This window comes from Lygodium microphyllum, chromosome 1, assembly GCF_053477565.2.
Source record: "Lygodium microphyllum isolate KBCC chromosome 1, Lygodium_microphyllum_v1.1.10, whole genome shotgun sequence".
NCBI lineage: Eukaryota > Viridiplantae > Streptophyta > Polypodiopsida > Schizaeales > Lygodiaceae > Lygodium > Lygodium microphyllum.
Window position 1 is genome coordinate 104,577,562 of NC_141135.1, and position 20,510 is coordinate 104,598,071.

The 20,510-nt window shown below is 41.0% G+C and overlaps 1 pseudogene; it reads right to left on the minus strand.

Annotated features, from left to right (window-relative positions):
• Positions 1-1,411: 1,411 nt before the first annotated feature.
• Positions 1,412-3,134, minus strand: LOC148041488 (uncharacterized; annotated as a pseudogene).
• Positions 3,135-20,510: the final 17,376 nt, after the last annotated feature.

The window sequence follows — 20,510 nt, forward strand, 5'->3', positions numbered from 1 at the left end:
TGCAAGCGTTTGTGAGAGAGAGAGAGAGAGAGAGAGAGAGAGAGAGAGAGAGAGAGAGAGAGAGAGAGAGAGAGTCTCCATCAGATCTGCATTGGAGGGAGTTTGCTGCGATCATCAGCTTGGTGGATCGGATCATCAGCGAGAAAGATGTCTTAAGAAGGTAGGTGGTCGTTCTCTGGTTCTGATACCAATTTATTTTTTTAATAGTATTTGTGCACTTTGACGCATAACGGCGGCTGTTGTGACAATGTCAAACAAATGTATACGCGTCAAAGCGCACAACTTTTTGACCCCTTTTTCAAACCTGGCGTGCCGCGTACAGATCAACAAGAGTCATAATCTCTTGCTCTTTGACGCGCATATGGCCCTATCAAGACTACAAATGTGCTTATGCACATCAAGGCGCTGAGAATTTTGACCGTAGTTTATGTCTGGTTAAATGATCCATGCACTTTTGAGTCCATAAGGATCTTGGAATCTTTTCTGTTTCTGTATACGCTTCAAACGGGAAATTCTATTCTTGCAGGTTTAGGAGGACGTGGGAAGAGGCCATATTTTCTTAACCCTAAGCTTAGCCAAGAGGGGAGGGTTCAGGTGTCTCCAAAGGGAAGTCAAGCGATCGCTGCAGTTCATCAAAAAAGCGTGTAGTGGATTTCTCAGCACCATCACCAGCACGTTTGTTTGAGGAGGAGGGAGACTTTGCCGGTGTCATAGAGTGCGCTCAACCTTTACAAGCACTGATGCCTGCTGTGGAGGTATCACCTCTCACTAGAAGCTCACACTACTGGCAAACTCAAGCTGTGACATGTTTTCATCAATATTCGACCTCCACTCTGTGTGAAGCTTGTGCTACTTCAAGTCTTGTCTGCCTTTTAGAAAAGAAGACCAAGGGACTGTCCCTCAAACGAAAGGTGGACTTCTCAATGTCCCAACCAGAGCAAGAGCCCGCTCCCAAAAAAATAGCAAGCAAGAAAAAGTCTGTAGCCCCCACGCCAGCAGATTGTGAAGCGGCTTTAATAGACTTCGTCAATGAAGCGAGAGCATTGGAGTATTATCCCGATTTAGTAAATATATTCAACACAGCCGTGCCGTATCAAGAAATCATCAGAGAGAACATGTAATATTACACTACTAAATTCAATGATTTTGAAACCTAGGTAGAGAAAGAACGGGTGACATCAGATCAGAGGGACTCTGTTCATCTCCTTGATTGCACAAAGGACAAGAAGTAGAACAACATCCTGTATAAACATTATCTCCTTCTGACGGGCCCTTATAGGCCGTTTTGGTGTCCAATGCACAAGAAGGTCTGCAAGCTTGTGTCGGTGGAGATGGGGTTCATCCTATACCTACATTGTCTATAATTGCTTTGTAAGTGGCTTTTTGGTTACAATGTGTTCACTGCATCTAACTACAGTTCCTTCATCCATCGATGGTTAATAAAGTGGTGTTCCTGTCTCCATATTTGTTGTGATTGAAGAGCATTTGAGTTTCTGAATGCTTGAATCTTCTTCTCCCTTTTTGATTGAACTTCCCTCAAAGCCTGCACAATCTTTGATGAACGTAGAGTCTCTTCTTTGTGAAGTTGTTGCATTATTCGTCTATAGAACCACTGGAAGAGTTCACGAAGGCTATTTCCTTTATGACTGCCACCACCATGTTGAGTATGTCTGAAGTATGCATTGCGTGCCATATAATGCGACTTCTCCATTCCCTGAGTGCTCCATATGCTTGGATCACCGTACTTTTGAATGAAGAATGGTAGATGATTATAGATGATGTGCTAACATACAACAATATCATATGTTTTAGAATTATATCCTGAGAGGCAAAATGATGTAGGCCAGATTTTGAAGCTTACCATGTAATATGTTATGTTGTTTTCTTTCCAGGCTGCGGTAAATTATTTTTTGAATTGTTGAAGGTGTGTTTGAAAAACCTTGATGTCTAGAGTCGACCAGGACTCCTTGTCGCACATCTTGAAGATGTTTTCCACTGCACACCATACCTCTGCCTTTGCATTTCTGGATGCAGCCTCATGGTCCTTAACTGCAATGTGTAGTTTCCTCCATTGCTCGTACTCTATCCTGCTGACATGGTTGGATGCACGCTTTTTACTTGTGTTGTTGATTGGTCTCGATAGGAACCGCCTTGCCTTCACTCCACCTATAGAAACCTTTCTAGGAAGATCTTTTTCATTGGTGGAGAGCTTCTGGTCTTGCTCAATTTGAACATTTCCTCCATGAAGCTGCATACTGGATAATACCTTTTCAATAGCAGCAATGCCATCACCGCGTTCAAATTGATTTCTAATTTTCCATACAAACCCAATGTATAGGTTGATTAGTTTCTCTATGACACGACACAGGAGCGTGCATAGTATAAATGTGCACAAAATGTCAATGGTATATCAAAAACAGGTCGGAAGCTCTTATCCGGTCGGGTGGCTTTGTCCACCACCTGTGATCAAGGGTTTTTGCAGGCTCCATGCAGTACAGGCATGGTAAGGTCAAGGCTCCTCGATTGCAATTGTATAAGCATTTTAATGTCTTTAAATCAGAGGCCAGGTGCCAAACAACTTGAAAGGTTCCTCTGTCTTCAATAGTAAGAGTCCTTTGCCCTCACATCTGCCCACTAATAAGATCAGGAATGGGAGTTTGTCGGAAGACCCATTCCAAGAAATAACTTGAAAGGTGCCTTTGTCTTCAACAGTAAGAGTCCTTTGCCCTCGCATCTGCCCACTAATAAGATCAGGAATGGGAGTTTGTTGGAAGACCCATTCCAAGAAATCATGGTCCTCGGTTAAAACCTATACCAAATCAAAATAATACATCTATTAGATTGAGTGTATAAACCACACTGTATTCACAAGAAAATGACCTGGCAGTACATACAAGAAAGCAACCGAGCCACCATAGATTCATTTCTGATTGTACTGAGAAGTATAGTGGATCATCCTTGGGCAATTTTCCCATTGCTCTATCCATCAATGTTATGGCTACTCTTTCCATCTTCTTATCATTCAAGATCTCACACTCGTCTATCTTTAGAACAAAGTTGAGAACATCGTTTGTTTCAGCATGTGTGATATTGTAAAACTCAACCATCCTTCTCTGCAACAGCTCCAACTCCATGAAGATGTTGTTGTGTTCATCATATTTGACAGTGCCTCGTTTCCCTTTGTATTCATTTGTAATGTAGTACGGGGATCCAACATAGTCGTTTTGCTTCTTGTTAAGTCTCGTGGTTGGTAGAAGTTTTGGAGCGATTCCTTTAGCTTTGAATGCAGACTTGACAATCTTATGTAAGAAGGCATATCCTTTCTGACTAATACCACTCTCATCCATAGCGCTTTGTACATTCTCAGTGGATATGGTGTTGTTGGTAATAAACTGATCCACCACCTCCCTCTGCACAACCTTAAATTTCTTCTCTTGCAATAGTTCCTTTGCAACCTTTGAGCTAATCAGAGGTTTCATCTGCATTGCTGGGTTGCTATTTGGGTTGATATTCTCCTTGTCGGGCTGCAATACAACCCTGCATGCAGAACCCGAGTGTTAATGTATAGAGGAGCCAGAGGGAAGAAGGCACATAGAAATCAGAGGGCACATAGGAGCAAGAGGGTACATAGAATAAGAATGCTTACCTGATTGCTTTGATCCTTTTCTTGAGTCCTCCTGAATTAACATTAAGATCCTCTACGTTTTGCAACTTTCTTTTCCTTTTCCGAGGTCCAATAGATGTTTTCTTCATTCTGTATTGTTCAACTTGCTTTTGTAGCTTGTTGATCTCTTGTTCCTGGTGCTTGAGCTTTTCTTCTTGCAACTTGCAAAGGTCTCTAAGGTGACAAAGATGGGTATTTTAAACCTAGAACATCTCTTTCTCAACTGTAGGGGTTACTGAAATTGATTTGCAGTAGCCCAACAAACCTTTCTGTCCATCTCCAACAAACTTGAGAAGTGAGGTTGGGCTTGAGAAAGGTGGTTAACTGCAGGTTTGAGGATCATGTGGGTAAATAGATCCATCACACCATATATCCACATTCTTGGCTCTAGAACATCTTAGAGCATTCCTTTCATTTGCTGATACAAAGCTGCCACCACGACATTTTTGCACTGGAGCGTAACTAGGTTCAAGGTCAATATGAAGATGGTACTTGGCATTGTCAACATGGACATGAGAGTTCGCCATTGCTAATAGAGGTAACAACAACCCAGTAGACTGCTATTACCAACAGAGGGAAAAGCTCAGTAGACCACCATTGCTAGGAGGGTGGGAGGGATTAGAGGGGTTTAGTGGAGGGTAGGGTGAAGAGGTCAAGTGGGACTTTCCCAACTACAGATGGCATTGAATGTAGAGGGGTGGCATAGTATATGGCATTGAAGGTTTACAGTGCTCTTACTCCCTAAAGATTCCTGACTTTAAATTTTCCAGTCATCAGTGTGGGCCGTCGTTATCCACAAAAGGTGTTACTAACTTTCTCAGGTGGCTAGTTAAACACACCTATTTTATTCCAGAAAATGAAGATTTTGGTATTTTTCTAGAGAGATAATGATGCAAATACCCATTTTCTTACAAGGCCCTCCTTTTGACCTCCAAATAGCTCTAATGAAAGGCTAAAATGCCTAAGGTCAAATAATGGGGGTGAGTATGTATCATGTGCTTTTGAGCAGTTTTGTGATGAGCAGGGTATTAAGCGTCAGTTGACCGCCCCTTACACCCCTCCCCAGAATGGTATGGCTGAATGCATGAATAGGACCATTCAGGAAAGGGTCCGTAGCATGCTTAGCCAGGCTGGCTTACCGCATCACTTTTAGGCTGAGGTAGTTACTACTGCAGTGCATCTCATTAACAGGTCACCTAGCAGTGGCATTGACTTTCAGCTTGCAGAAGAGGTATGGGAAGGCAAGTCCCCCACTTATGATCATTTGCGTGTCTTTGGATGTGAGGCATTCTACCATGTGCCCAAGGACAAACGCAATAAGCTAGATCCTAAAAGTGTCAAATGCATTTTCATTGGCTATGGAGATGCATGAGAGATGGGTTACCGTCTATGGGATCCGCAGGCGTGGAAAGTGATCTGCAGCCATGATGTCATCTTTCATGAGGACAAAATGCATATGCAGCCTAAGAAAGTGGTTGAGGTATGCAGAGTTATCTTTCAGGAGGAGCCACATGCTCCTGTTCAGCCCGCTCCACAGTGCTCCACGACAACTTGGAATGACATGGGAAGCCTATTACTCAAAGTTTGTAACACTTCTCAAGTATGCACCATCTATGGATATTGCACAGCAAGTGTCCAAGTTTTGCCATAGATTGGATGATCCCCTGAACACACGGCTTGAAGCAATGCATCCATCCGACCTCCAAGACACATTGATAAGATCAAGACCGATTGTACAGGAACTCCAATCCAAACCAAGAAACAATAAGCCTTGGAATAATAAGTTTCAAAATAGAAATATAATTAGAGGCTATGCAAAAAGAGCCCAATGTCAATTCCAATGTGCTAATAGCAAGAAGGCTAAGATGTTGACGGTGGAGAACTTTACTGGTAGTAATATGGATAATTTCAGGTGCTATTATTGTAACGAACTTGGCCACATCCAAAGGTGATGCCCAAAACAATGACAAAATGAATGCCAAAGCAAGTTCTGTAATGACCAAAGTCCAGATAGCCACAACTAGAGGAAGAGTTGCCGGCATAACCCTCAAGGAAGTAGAAGATGATGAAGGTCCCACTTTGGAAATGACATGGAGAAAGCAAGAATTCATGCCTCTCTCAACAAGAAGGGACTGAATCAACAATTCCCAGTGATTCAAACACCATCAACCTATAACGGTAAACCCTTTAAAATTTTGATTGATTGTGGAAGCACACATTCATTCATATCACCAAGGTGTGCTAGAAAACTAGGCATAGACACAATGCATGCACCTAGGCTAATAGTTGAGTTAGCTGATGGAAAAGAAGTTTCATCAACACAACAGACAAGTAAGGTGGAGTTTAATCTGGATGGCAGTCAAACCAACATGCAATTCAGAGTGATGAACTTGGGAACCTATGAGTGCCTATTAGGAATGGACTGGTTAATTCCCAATGACACTCATATTCATTGTGAAAAGGGCCAAGTCACATTCTTGAATATTGTAGGACAACAAGTGACCACACAAGGAGAAGCAAGGAAACCAAAGATTCAATTAGCGAAATCTTCTCGAATTGTTAAAGGTTTAAGAAAAGGCTCATCTGTATACCTAATCAAATTAAATAAGACTGAGCAGGATAAAGAAGCCAAAGATGAGCTATCGTGGCTTAGGGAATATGTTGACATATTTTCTGAAGAATTAACTAAACTTCCATTAGAGAGAGAAGTCAACCACAAAATCAAGCTAGTACCAAGAGCTGAACTAGTTGTAAAGTGAATCAAATGTCCATTCCGGAAGCCATATAACTAAAGGAACAACTCAAACACCTCTTAGATCAGGGATACATTAGGCCCAATAACTCACCTAGGGAGCTCCGGTGTTGTTTCAAAAGAAGAAGGATGGGACTCTCCATCTCTGCATTGATTATCGAGGGCTAAATCAGGTAACGATCAAGAATAAGTATCCAATTCCAAGGATCGACAAACTACTTGATTGACTACAAGGAGCAAAGATTTTCTCCAAGATTGATCTTAGATCAGGGTATTACTAGATCATGATCAAACAAGAAGATATTCTAGAAACTGCTTTTAGTATAAGGTACGGTCATTACGAGTTTATCGTAATGTCATTTGGATTAACAAATGCCCTTGCTACCTTCAACAGATTAATGCAAGATATATTCAGACCTTATCTTGATGATTTCGTCCTTGTATTCTTTGATGGCATCTTAATATATTCCAAGGATGAAGGAAGTCACGAGTCACAACTGCAGACAGTTCTTGAGACAATGCAGACTCACAAGCTATATGCTAAGAAGAAGAAGTGTGTGTTCTTCAAGAAGCAAATTTAGTATTTAGGGTCTATAGTTTTAGCAAAGGGAATCAGTAGATCCGACCAAGGTCAAGAATGTACAAGACTGGCCGCCTCCAACCACTGTAAGTGAAGTTCGTAGCTTTTTGGGTTTAACAGGATGATATTGGATCTTTATCAAGAATTATGCTTTGATTGCTACACCCCTCACTGACCTACTCAAGAAGCAAGTTGCCATTAAATGAACCCAAGTTAAACAATCTAGCTTTGACAGGCTCAAGCTAAGCTTAGTCACTGCCCCGATCCTCAAACTACTCGATCTTAGCAAAGAATTCAAAGTGGTGACCAATGCAAGTTCTCTTACCTTGGGATGTGTACTCATGCAGGAAGGACATCCAGTAGCATATTCCTCCACAAAATTGAAGACTCACAAGAGAAATTATGCTACTCATCACCTAGAATTACTTGTAATTATCCATGCTCTTAAGTTATGAAGACATTATCTAATCGGGAAGAAATGCTCACTGGTAACCGACCATAAAAGTCTTAAATGGATCTTCACTCAACTAGATCTAAATATGAGGCAACGTCAGTGGATCAAAGTCTTGCAAGAGTATGATTTTGAGATCAAAGATAGACCAGGCAAAGAGAATGTAGTTGCAGATGCTTTAAGTCGCAAATCATTTCTCAATACACTTATCTCAAAAGAACCTCCTAGAGCTCAAACACTAGCTACAATGATATCAATGCCTAGCAATCTCATCATCTAGAAAGCCAAGGAGAAGGCGAATAATGATCCCAAATATAAAAAAATGCTGAAGGAAATTTAGAATAAAGAACAAAATTCTAAGAAGTATCTTAACTTCTCTGTTGACGAAGGACTTGTCCACTTCAGGACAAGATTATGTATTCCTTCAAGTCAAGAACTTAAGAAGAAGATACTATGGGAAGCTCATGATTCCCCATTTTCAAGACATCCTGGCTATGCCAAAACTCTCAATGTAGTTAGGAAAAGCTATCATTGGGAGAAGCTCAAAACTGACGTACTTAAATATGTAACCAAATACTTGAGTTGCCAACAAATAAAAGCTGAACAAGTTAAGCTGCCAAGAAAGATACAACCACTTGATATTCCTCAGATGAAATGGAAATTCATAAGTATGGATTTTGTAGTTGGATTACCCTTAGTACAAGGAGGATACAACTCGATCATGGTAATTGTGGACATGTTGACTAAGGTTACCCACCTTATTCCGGTCAAAACCAGCTACAAAACCTCAAATATTGCCAGGTTATTTGTCAAAGAAATCTTTAGACTTCATGGATTACCAAAGAGAATTATCAGCGATCGTGATTCTCTATTCACTTTGAATTTTTGGAAGGGATTATTTGAAGCTCTCGGTACACAGCTTTGTTTTAGTACAACTTATCACCCTCAAACTGATGGGTAGACAGAGCATGTAAATCAGGTCATTGAAGACATACTTATTAGGACATATTGTTGCAAACAACCTAGACGGTGGACACAATATCTACCTTTGGTGGAATTTGCTTACAATGCATCCAATCATCAGAGCAAGCTCTATATGGGCAAGAATGCCTAACTCCGCTAAACTTCTCTGACCTTACCTTGAAGGTTGAAGCTTCTAAGAAGATGCTTGAAGAGATGGACGAACAAGTCAAAACCATCAAGTAAGATATACAAGCTGCCAAGGATTGGAAAAAATCCTATGCTGACCTAGGGAGAAAATAGTGAATCTTCCAAGAAGGGGACAAGGTTTTTATTAGTGTATGCCCAAAGAGTTCTTTATCCTTGGGAAAATTCAAGAAGCTAAGCCCCAAGATACTGTGGACCTTAAAAAGTCATAAAGGCTCTTGGACCTAATGCTTATAAGCTACAACTTCCTGAAACCCTAAAATTTCATGATGTATTCCCTGTAAGTCTCTTGAAGCCCTATGTACCTAATATTGATCATATTCTTGATGATCAACAAGTTGTAATGCCGAGCCAAGGTATACTTGAACTTCAACCTGATAGAATCTTGGATGTAAAAGAAAGAATCCTTAGGAATAGGACCATTGGAGAATATCTCATCCAGTGGAAGGATTATCTTGAGGAGGATGCCACTTGGATTGATGAGAAAACCCTACATAAACAACACCCCCAACTTCTCTCGAGATGAGGACATCTCGAATCCTCTAAGGGGAAGAGGATGTAATGTTCTTACGTAATACATATTAATTTTATGTAAAACGTAAGCTTTTTTCTTCTTCTTCTTTCATCACAAAAAGGGAGGGGAGGGGGGAAACGATGACCGAACTGCGACATCAACATCATTGCAAACGTCAATAGCATCCTCCTCATCATAAACATTAGCATCGTGTGCAAACTGGGAGGGATAATAACCCCCCCAAAATAAATCACACGTTAAAAAAATCATATTTTTGATCAACAACCCCCTACAAAACTATAAATTGAGGGCTTGGGGATGACCAGGGAGGGGAACAAGAGCAATCTTGACGAGGACAAGACACCAATCGGGAAGGAGGAGACTCTATTTCGCAAGACAAAGAGACATCATTCCATTCAATCCAAGGAAGGGGATACACTGAAGGTCTCTCATTCTCTTCTACTCTAATCTGAGAAGAGAAGACACTGAAGAACTCTATCCTATTCTATCAATCCGGTTAGAAGTCATAACTCTGCTCTCATCCCTACTCCGTCTACTAGAGAGAGAGAGACATACCTATTCTCTCGCTCTTGCTCTATACTAGAGAAGAGCTACTCTTGTTCCTAACCTTACTAGCCAAGGTGAGAGAGAGAGAGAAGTATTGCTCTCCACAAGGCAAGAAGAACCATCCGTGAGGCCTACATCATCAAATCCTGCAATAACCATCATCATCAACAAGAGTCTTATACCTTTTCTAGTCGATTACGGCCGTGTTTTTTTTTCTTCTACGAATCATATATCAGTCATGACCCAAAAAAAAAGAATTCAAAAGCAGGAATCACGAGTGATCCTACTAACGAGGAAACAACAGTTGGAGTTTCGAGCATGGGAGTCACTAACGGAGTCACAAGCGCGAATAACAACCCTTTACCAATTTCGATAACATAGGTTTTTTAAAAACTTCTATCCAAATTCAATAGAAATAAGATAAGTCTCTTAAGAAATACTATGATCTTAGAGTATTCACTTGGTAAATTATTAGAACATCTTATAGGCTAAAAACTGTTAGGAAAACTACAAAATTCTAGAACTCAAGAGAAATCATGAGGAATTTTCAAGATTAATTTATTAAGAAAAAACCACGAAGAAATTAGTCAAGAATATAGTTTAATCTAGAAGCTTTGATAGAAGATTTTAAAGACTGGAAATATCTCTAAGTTAAAGAAACTGACTTAAGGCCAAGAAACTTGGTTACAAGAATGTCATTATAAACCTTAAATTGAGAAGTTAGAGACCCCAAGATCTAGATACCCTAGTTAAATTCCGAGGGGAAGAGCACACTATGTGAAATTCAAAGGTCGATTGCTATGAGATTAATCATCACTTGAAAGTTACATGATTATTTGAAGTCATAATTGCTTGAAGACATCAATCTTGTTTGTGATTTTCTAGATTAGATCCTGATTGAGTTAAGTATTGGAACATATATAAATTGAGGAACCCTATACCTCCTCCAAGGATAGGGGCTAAATCCCCATACCAAGAGGGGATGTTTTCACCACCGCAAAAGCGTAGACCGAGTCCGATGGCGAGAGGTCTCCCAGCAAGGATTATATTAAGTAGGAGGTGGTTAGGGTGCTAGGGGGGACTCTGGCTAGTAAATCCTTTATGCACCTAGGAACTACTTGGTCCCTTGTATGGCCTAAGTTCTACTTTGGACACCTAAAAACACTAGCTATAGGTGGATTTGATCTTACTAACATGCAGAAGCATCGGATGAGGTAGCACGTGAAATTGTAATGTTTCTCTTGTATGGGTAGGAGAACACACATTATGGAATATAATCAATGTGTATGTCTGTGAGTGAATTACACAAATGAAAAGCTCTGTTTAAAGGGATATTCAATTAATGAAGTTGTTTTTATATGTTTCACATAATGTGGTAGGTAATTAGATAACTAAGAAACTTCATTAAGGGAAGTGGGTGGATGGATTCTCGAATCCAACCCTATGGTAGGGTGCTCTCAGTTGGCCGAGAGGTTTCTCAAAAACAAACACTAGGGAGACACTCTAGGAAGGGCCGATTCACCGACTTACCTAGGGTTTAGTCTTAGAACCGAACTGTAAATTATCTTAGGGGAAAGGTATGGCAGCTATACCAGAGTATTGCTAGGGATTTCATAAATCCTTAGTCTACTACTGGAAAAAAACATTGTACTACAAGAACCAAGGGTAATGGCAGTCGCTTCTTTTGGACAAGAAGCCTCTCAAAGGACACCTCTGGATGTGAGTTAGTTGGTGATAGATGGCTGTTAGGTCAATCAAGAACCATCAGGTCGGTTCTCCATGGGTAACGGCAAGACCTTTTCTCTGCGGGTTAGACCTAGGGTTAACTAGTCGTGGACAAAATCTGATCATTTTGGTTAAAGTACGGATGGTGGCGGCTGGAAGGTAAACTTTGGGTGACTACTAGAACGTTACTCGTCACGTAATCAAGGCGGGTACATTACACCATTCGATCTCTCTTATGGTTTAGTTTAGGTTTAGAAAGCTTTCTATGCATTGGTTGGAGTAGAAAAAGTGCATTTTGATTAGTTTTGAGACATTAAGATTTGGAAAATAAGGAAAAAGAAGGAAAAGATAAGTCTTTGAATAACCAGGAGAGGCAGGGAAACACAGAAAGAAAGGAAAAATATTTTTTATGTTTGGGAAGGAAAATAGAGAGTAAGGGGAGAAAGAGAGAATACAAAAGGTGAAAAGGGGGAAGAAAGAGCTCATTTGCGCACTATGAGATTGAGGGAGAGCTATTGAGAGAGAGAGATAGAGAACTACAAGTCTAGAGGTAGTAGTAGCAACAATCCTTGGTATTGTCACATTTGGGCGCTCCAGGTATGCCATGTGTCTTCATTGATGTTTGTGGCATTGAGTCAAAACCTTGGATGTATTGTAGGTTGTGCATTAAATCGATAAAATCAATATTTGTGTCATTCAGTGTTTTTCTTGAGCTACTCGAACGGCGACCAACAAGTCTCAAATTGTCGAATTTCCATCGAGCTCGGACGTCCGAGCCACTTAAGTCCAAGCACCCCTCGTCTAAGTCTGACCACTCGGACGACCACTTTTCTAAAGGGGCCCACTCGGATAGTCGAATCTAGGACTCAGACAAGTTGTCAAGAACTCTAATTTTTGGATCATTTTTAGCCACTCTAAGACCTATTAGGGCTTATAGGTAGCTATCCAACAACCTAGGTTGGAATCCAAAATAGTAGATGAGGCCATAGGGCTATTTGTACTCAAAACTTTGACCTAGCAGTCTAGGAATGACTGAAATAATTGATCAACCAACCTCTTATCCATGATAGAGACCTAAGTTGACTGCCTCAATTGAACACCCATCAGACCACCTATCAAGTCCCACGAAGGACCCAAAATTGACTACTATGAGTAATCACAATCCACAAAAAAAAACTGCAAACATGAAACTGATTGGATGTGATTGACTCCATCAAAGGTTACACTCTGCATTGTAGACACTTAAGCGCATGTGAAAGCTGGAAAGCTTGATTTCACACAATTCACATCATTCAAGTGTATAAGTGTGTGTACATTTGCATATTTATTGGATTAACAAGGAAGACACTAAAGGAGATTAAGAAAAAATGAATCCACCAATAGGAATGCAACTTGGGAACCAAATGAGTAACCTAAGACACCAGAAACAAAGATCTAAGGAAGGTAGAACCACCAAACCATTGAGGCAAGGAAGGACTGGCCAGGATTAGAGACACATCCTTAGCTGGCCTAGTCAACCTCATAGAAATACTAGTGATGAGGAGATAACTACCATGGCAGACACATGCTTGAACGAGAATGACCTTGACCTTAATGTGGCAGGATGCCCAAAAAATATCTGGCATCACTTAATATGACTAATAGACAAGGATAATGCATCAAAGGAAGACCTGAGTTGATATCATAACCAACCTTGAGGAGGAGTGGAGGCTAGGATGGATTGCACTACAGCATATACTAAGCTATAGCCAAAAGCAAAGGGCTTAGAGGTTACACCAAGAGAGAGAGCTCAATGAGCTTCATAGGATCCTAGCCATCTCTAGTAGAAATAGAATGGGAGACAATGTTGATAGAGAGAGAACCTTATAAGTAGACCTTATAGTGAGCAAGCTACTCTCATGACATGATTGTTGGAAAATACCAACACCGATCAAAGTGGCAGCCATGACAACATCATTACTAATTGGACTAGGATTCACCCCAAATATTAGGAGCTAAACGAAGACACCCGTAGTGGTCAAGCAACTTGAAAAATATCAAGTAGACAATGACCCATATAGCTTCATCGAGTAGTTTGAGAAAGTGTGCAAGGCTAACAACCTCACGGACCTTGCTCAACAAGCATAAGCATTTGGTCTTTGCTTGGAAGATAAGGGATGGCGGACTTGGTTTACCAATCTAGATAATGCCAAATGCATAACTTTACCCATCTAAAGGATCTCTTCATCAAGAAATTCTCATAGGTAAGATACTCCAATAAGCTCATTGCTAAGCTGATGAATGTCAGCCACCAACAAGACAAAGAGAACATACAAGACTATGTCACACATGTGACGAATCTCTACAAAAGGATACTTGCACCTAAGTGACCCAATGAGAGAGCGGTCTCCATTGTATTCATTAACAAGATCCGCAATGAAGAACTATATAAGGCCTTAGCAAGAAACTCAAATGTGCAAAGGGATGTGCTTGCAAGAGTCTTTGAGGAGGCCATATAGGTGGATGACTTGCTTAGAGAGAGAAGCTATAAGGCTACACAAAGCAAGGGGAGCAACATGTTTAGAAACACCAAGAGAACCGTAGCACTTAGCAAACAAGTAGCCCCTAGTGAACAAGATAAAGGAAAGAGTGTCGACCAAACTTAAGCAATAGATAGCTGAGCTCAAGTTTGAGCTAACTAGACTACAAGATATGAAGGCCAATATGACCTCACCTGCAATGTGTGCATTGTGGAGGGAACCACCTACCATCTGAACGTCCTGATCCTAAATCTCACTCTTGTGCCAAGTACAGAAGATTCGGGCATAAAAACTCTATGCACTTTCGATTACCAAGACAGTTGCCATACCAGCAACCCTATGCACACCCATACTATCCAAGAGTTAGGCATTCTTACTTTGGAAGGGGAGCCCCTTTGGCTCTACCCACACCTAATAATTTAAAGCTAGCCACTCCAAGGATTGACATCAACCCAATAGGAATCCCTAGACTGCCAGGACCTATAATGACCCATCCACCAAGAGATGCTCCAATGTACTTTGTAGAGGAACCCCTAAAGGAAGGCTCATACATGAACCCTTATGTCTCTTATGACGAGGAGGGTAATGCCATGTTGATGGAATTTAGGCTTGTGCTAATCATGGCTTTAGGAAAAGGAAGAGGTAGAGGCCTAGGAGGAGGTCAGATACATAAGCCCATAGCATGTTGGATGTATAGCCATCTAGGGTATATATCATCTTATTATCCTAAAAAGGAGCAAGCAAATAGGTAGAAGACTAACTTGAGGTGTCCCAAATGCAGAATCACACACCTTTTTTTTAATTGCCCTAGGCAGAAACCTTCCATCAACTCAACAATCATATTGTTAGTGCCGCTCAAACTCTTTTGTGTTGAGTCACTTGACAATGGTACCACACCCATCCCCATAAATGTCATGACACAAGCCCAAATAAAGTAGGGTGGCACCTCATTGCATAGATCTAATAACCTAGATGCATCCTCTATAGGGAAGATAAGCCAACGAAGGAGAAGAAAGAGGAGTGAGACAAAAGTAACACTTAAAACAGAGAGTGTGACCACCTTAACAAAGAGAAAGCAAGTTATTGATGCAAAAGTATAAACTCTACGACGGAGAAGGGAAGCGCTAAGGTTGGAGAGTACCTTGACCCTAACTAGCAACTAAAGGCTTTGGATAAAGTTAAGGAATGGACAAAGGAAGCACAAGCTCACTTGCGAAATGTTGAACCTATCATTGAGGAGGATAAGATCAATGATCTCTCAACCATGAGCCCCCCAGTATCTCTCACATACTTGAGAGCAAGAGAGGTAACATCACCACATGCACAGCCACATGGACAGAGCATGGATGACATGAATAGAAAGGCCATCCAAGAGCGTTGGCAAGAAGCCCGTGAAGCATATGAGGGAAAGATAGTTGGCAATTTTCTACCCACACTAATATAAACTCCAATGACATTGTCACTAGGAGAATTGCTTAGGCAAAACCTCGCACTATGGCAAGGGATGGCAAGGGTTAAAGCAATGGTAGAACAAACTGATAAACATGAACTACAAAGCTTGCCTAACCATGATGCCATGACACACATACCAAGCCTAATGTTGAATCCAATGTCTAAGTACAAGTGAATGCCTTTCAAGAAGGCACTGAGATGCACACAGTCTTACTTGTCATTGCCTTAGGAGATACTACGTGGAAGGGGATATAGTAGACACAAGAGAAAGAGTTAGTGTACTTAGCCATGCAATCTTGCAAACTTGGGAAAACCGACCAGTGGAAATTGTATGGTTCAATGTCACTCTAGTGAATGGAATGAAGGTTAGACCCTTTATAAAGGATTGGCCTTTAAAGAAAGCGGGAATCCAATTCTCCAGGCTAGGAAAACCTTGGATGAGGAATGCTCGAGTGATAGAGGATTGGGGTAGTGGCCTAATACTCTTAGGAAATAGATCAGAAGCAATCTGGGATACTTGGAAAACCTTACCTGTGGACCTAGAGGCCATCTCTGCCATGCTAAAGGGTGACTTAAAGTCCAAAAGAGCTTGGCTAGGATACCTAGAGGTAGTAGATTATAAGCAAGTGGGATTAGTTTAGCCTTGCACCACATCATTATTTGGAGTGGAGTTAGCCTTAGATCTACGACCCCCAGGGGAAACGGCCTATTCTAGTGAGGATGGTGAGTATAACTCTGAATCAGAGGTGAGCTCTGATAGTGACCCTAAAATACATTGACTACTTGCTGGAACCAAATGCACTAAGGGGGACCTTCAAATCCACCTAGGGCACAAGAGGTTAAAGGAGGAGAGAAGAAAATAATCAAAGTCTTCAAAAGCTAAATGACAAAAGAAATCCTAGGACCTTCCCAAGTGCTTCAAATAGTGGTGTTAGTAGAAGCCAAGCAGAAGGGCAGGCAAGTGAACCCATCGAAGGACTAGCCAAAGTTAAGGAAGTCAACTTGGCAAGGGAAGAAGACAAGCCTCAACTCATGTACATAGTAGATGACCTAACTAAGCACGAGGAGAATGATCTCATAAATCTCTTAAGAGAATTCTACGATGTGTTTGCATGGTCCTTAGATGACTTGAAATGTATAGATCCGGGTATCATGACTCATAATATTCCAATGGCCCCTAATGCAGTACTAGTTAAGCAATGACCATTGCAATGAATCTTAAGCATGCACATGCAGTGAAGGAAGAAATTGATAAGCTATTAAATGCAGGATTCATTTAGGAGATAGAGCACATGGACTGGTATCACCCATAGAGATAGTCATGAAAAAGAATGGAAAGATTCAAGTGTGCATGAAATATAAGAAGGTCAACGCATCTACAAACAGAGACAGCTACCCATTATTATATATTGAGCACATGCTAGAGAGAGTGGCTACAAAATGAAGCTTATAGTTTTTTGGATGGCTTCTCAATTTATAATTGCAAGTCCATCCAGACAACAAGCACAAGGTGGAATTCACCATTGAATGGAGATTGTTTACCTATATATTCATGCCATTTGGGCTAACTAACACCCTTGTTACCTTCCAATGCCTCATGTGTGCCATCTTCAAGGACATGCTCAAAAAAAGGTTGGAAGTATTTGTCGATGACTTCTGTGTCCAGACCAACTTGAAGGAGCACTTGGAAAAGCTACGAATCGTCTTTTAATGGTGTTGGCAATGCGATCTTTCATTGAACCCCTTAAAGTGCTAGTTTTAGGTGAAGTAGGGGTGTATTTTAGGGCACATTGTGTCAAGGAATGGGATAGCCTTAGACTCATCAAAAGTCACGATAATTGTAGACCTTCCCCCTCTAACCAACTTCAAGGGAGTTCAATGCTTCTTAGGCTACATAGGATACTATCAGCAGTTTGTGTTGAACTATGCATTGATTACAAGACCTTTATACAAGTTATTCGACCATTAGATGACAATATTTGACATCGCTCTTGTGAGCAAACCATCAAGACCCACAGACCACTTTTTATTGCTTCAAGTGCTTTGAGCTAAGCGCTATGGCTACCTCTCACCTAGTTGTGTGCACTCTTCACACACCAATGTAGTGTGCCTACCTTCAAATCTAATCGAGTACCTCCTCCCATGAATCTGCCGATGGCTCCACGATTCAAGATGCACCCTCAAACAAGCTCCATCTCCAAGCTTTGAGTTTCAACCTGCATAGCCATGTGTGCAAGAAAGAGAAGAAGCTACCCTAGATACCTCACTCAATTTGTGTGACAATTAGGGGAACTTAGTTCTCATGAAGATTCTTAGAGTTGAGGTAGAGAATGCATTGGGACACCACTTGTCTAACGTTTGCACTCATCAAGGACCTCGCTCTTGGGCCTACAATTACTAGCTCACAACTCACCAAATAGGAGTAGTTGTAACTTGTTGGGGCTTGGAAAGACAAGACAACAAGAAGGAATTGACACTATTGTGTAGTGTCCAAAAGGAAAACTGAAGGAAGTGCTCTCTAGTCACTACAGTTTTTTCATACCAATTTGCTCTCCTTATCATCATTGCTCTTCTAGAATGCAACATACGATCATATCTTGCATTTTCTTTCATGGAAGGTTATCTTAGTAGTTTGTGAATTGGCTCACAAGATATGTTAAGAGCTAGAATATGAGATTCAATATTGTTAGTCACTGTGACCATTTGGAACTTATGCCTAGGCATGTAACCACTTGACACTGTCACCATTTGAATTGGAGAGAGAAGAGCTTGACTTATAAATCTAGGTCTAAGAAGGGGTCATCACAGCTTGGTAGTAGGGAATTCCTAGGGGTACCAACATCAACAATGCCTTGAGATTGTGTGCACTCATATAATTGTTCCTCATTCTATCTTAAGATCCAACATTGTTTGAAACATTATCTAAACTAAACAAAAGGCAACAATCCATCAAAACCAGTGAGGCACTCAATACGACATTGCCACACTAATTATCTATACCTTTGAATCATGATCCTTTGGATTCATGTGCTCATAGAATATCATGTTGAATATAGGCTAACCCAACAAAGAGTTGAGACTTGACAAGATAAGGGTCATTGCAATTGTGAAACAGCAAACTGTTATCGTGTTTTCGACCGTGGTTCCGCAGCACAAAGGAGCGGAAAATGGAAAGAAGAGAAAATAGCAAAAGGCGCAGGATAAAAGCATAAAAAGATAAAAACAGAAAAAGGCGCCTTGACCGGCAACCGATCCTGGAAAAACTCAAATGATCGGACACGACCCACAGGAAGCTTCGGTGTCAGGCCAAGGCAACGAAAGAGGAAAAAGGCGCACCATTAAAATGCGGGACCACCCTTCAATCTGTTCAAAGAGTAGAGAGAGAGAAAGGGAAAGACTCCATATCCATGAGCCTTCAGGCTCTCAAGCTCATTCCTTCATTTCCACACACTAAACTGAAAAGCACACACACTCTACAAGATAAAGTGACCTAGTGTAAATGTAGACTAGACTGACTAACTCTAGTCAGGTCACTGACTGACTACTAACCTGACTTATCTAATGTAGTCACATGTAGGCAGCTGTACACACTAGCTGTCATAGATGTCGAAAGACACACTGACGGTGAGCTTGATTTCTAACACTCCCCCTCAAGCTCAAAAACAAAACTCAAATCATCTGCATCACTCCAAGTAGCTGTCTAAAGTGAATGAACTTATCTTTACCAAGTGATTTGGTAAAGATGTTTGCCACTTGGTCTTCAGTCTTCACATGCTCCAAGTCAATCTGATCTGCTAAAACCATTTCCCTAATGAAATGGTAGTGAACCTCAATGTGTTTTGATCTTGCATGATAAACAGGATTGCTTGCTAACATAACACTGCTCAAATTGTCACAGTACAGCTTGACTTTGCTGTCCAAGTGTACTCCCAAGTCATTCAATAACTTCCGTAACCACTTAGCTTCACAGGCCGCTAAGACCGCACCACGATACTCTGCTTCCGTACTGGACAATGCAACTGTAGGTTGCTTCTTACTCTGTCAACTGATCATGCTACCACCCAATCCAAATGCATAGCTACTGTTGACCTCCTGTCATATGTGCAACCAGCCCAGTCAGCATCAGTGTACCCCATCAAGTGAAGGGTTTTTCCATATGCATAAAACAGCCCATGATCTGTGGTACCCTTTACATATCTCAGAATTCTTCTAACTGCATCCAAGTGTGGTTTGCGAGGCTTCTGCATGAACTGACTGATCAGCCCCACAGCATAACTCAAGTCAGGTCTAGTGATCGTGAGATAGATAAGCTGCCTACCATCTGTCTGTACATAGTAACATTCTCAATCTCTGTCCCAACATCGATCTGCAGCTTGACATTCTGCTCCAAAAGGCGTATCCATAGGCTTGCAATCAGCCATACCATATTTCTATAACATGTCATGAGCATACTGCTTCTGTAGTAGCCATATGCCTCGAGGTGTAGAGACAACCTCAATCCCCAAAAAATATTTCAGCACTCCAAGATCCTTGACCTTAAACTCAGCCTGTAAACATGTCTTTATTTCTGCAATCCCATTTTCATCATCTCCTGTAATGATTAAGTCATCAACATAGACAACTAGAAAAACATAGCCACTATCTGTCTTCTTCGCAAACAGACTATGATCAGCATCTCCCAATCGAAAACCATGTTGCTGTAAATAATTGCTGATGCGAGCATTCCATGCTCTGGGTGCCTGTTTCAACCCATATAATGCCTTTTTCAGCCGACATACATGTGCTGGAAATTCTGGATGTACATAGCCTTTAGGCTGTTCCATGTAAACCTCTTCCTGTAATTCTCCATTGAGAAATGCATTCTTTACATCCATTTGCCATAGTTTCCAGCCTCTAGCTACTGCCAAAGCAATCACAGTTCTAACTGTAGCCATCTTTGCTACATGGCTGAAAGTCTTCTCATAATCAAGACCATACTGTTGCGCATACCCTTTTGCAACCAGCCTGGCCTTATATCTTTCCATTGATCCCTCTGATTTACATTTTACCTTATACACCCACTTGCATCCAATAGGTGTTTTGCCCTCAGGCAACTGTACCAAATCCCATGTACAATTTT